Raw genomic sequence first — 1,178 nt, 5'->3', positions numbered from 1 at the left:
ATGCAGAAATTAAGAAACTAACATTCAATTTTGCTTTCTACTGAAGTGACAAAAAAAAAAAAAGAAGACATGCGTTTTCTTGTTCCATTACCTCAACAGAATTAGAAATGCAGTATGGAAACTAAATGAAACTGATGAGTCTGTCTCAGGTTGAGTTGGTGTAAATATAATGTGTTCCAATTACTCACACATGAAAACTTCAGCATTTTCACATATACTCTAAGTGCTACAAGAAAAAATAATAACCTAAAACATTTACAGGAAAATTTCACAGGAGTAAACAATCACGTAAAAATCTGACTGCAAAACATAGTAGATTTTGAAAGTTTTGATTGATTTTCAAGCTTTATATTCAGGCTCATCCCAAACACTGTTTTTGCACACGTGATTCTGTTAAACATTAAAGCAGTAGTTTGTGTGAAAGCTCAAGTCTAAACTGACAGGGTTAATTAAAAAAACTGACCCATCAGTGTCACAGAGGTGGAAAGAATCATGTTGCCAGAGTAAATTTCCTGCCTTTGGCTCGAGTGGACCTTTTTGGGTTTGGACAGCTCTGATGGTATGCAGTTTTTAATAAATATACTGTTTTTTGTGAATCAGGCATGTGGCTTTTAGGAGTGGTTAACAAGTTGTCAGCTCACTTGAAATATGAGCAGAGTTAAAACTGAGCAAAATATTTTTTTTCCAATCTGTACAGTGAGACTTTTTCAAACACCCCCACCAATAAAATATGAAAGGAATGTTTTTTTCAACCAATTTAAAAAACAGCAGTTAAATTTCCCTGCCAGCATTAAAGTCAGTGTGTTGAAGTTTTGAAAGTGTTTGAATGTGCCGACATTTCTCACCTCAGTTCGTGTGAAGCGTTTCTCACTTTTTCAGTGTGTTCTCATCTGGTTTCCTTTTTGTGGGGGCCCTGCATTAGGTTATTAGATACRCAGGCTTGAACAGAGCTTATTTCTGCTGTGCAGCCTGTGAACCATAGTGTCTGAGAATTACTGTTTGGTAAGTTATTTGACAACTTTTTCTTCATGATATGTGAATGTCTTCTTCTATTAGTCATAAAAAAAACTGTTCAGATGCATGAGACGTTTTATTTTTGGACAAGAACTGAAATCCCTGTTGTGGAATTTAACTAATATTTTTTGTTTATTGTATTACTTTGATATTACTGAAACTTA

At 34.3% G+C, this 1,178-nt stretch overlaps 1 protein-coding gene across 1 annotated transcript in view; it reads left to right on the top strand.

The window, feature by feature from the left end:
• Positions 1–906: 906 nt before the first annotated feature.
• cxcr3.1 (chemokine (C-X-C motif) receptor 3, tandem duplicate 1) overlaps positions 907–1,178 on the top strand; it is a gene marked incomplete in the record, with an annotated part of 11,117 nt that continues 10,845 nt past the window's right edge. Inside the window, 1 exon segment of the mRNA XM_014020453.1 lies at positions 907–1,002.

The sequence above is a fragment of the Austrofundulus limnaeus genome, unplaced genomic scaffold, assembly GCF_001266775.1.
Source record: "Austrofundulus limnaeus strain Quisiro unplaced genomic scaffold, Austrofundulus_limnaeus-1.0 Scaffold253, whole genome shotgun sequence".
NCBI lineage: Eukaryota > Metazoa > Chordata > Actinopteri > Cyprinodontiformes > Rivulidae > Austrofundulus > Austrofundulus limnaeus.
The sequence above is the reverse complement of the archived record's forward strand: the minus strand, read 5'-3'. Positions and strand labels throughout refer to the sequence as shown.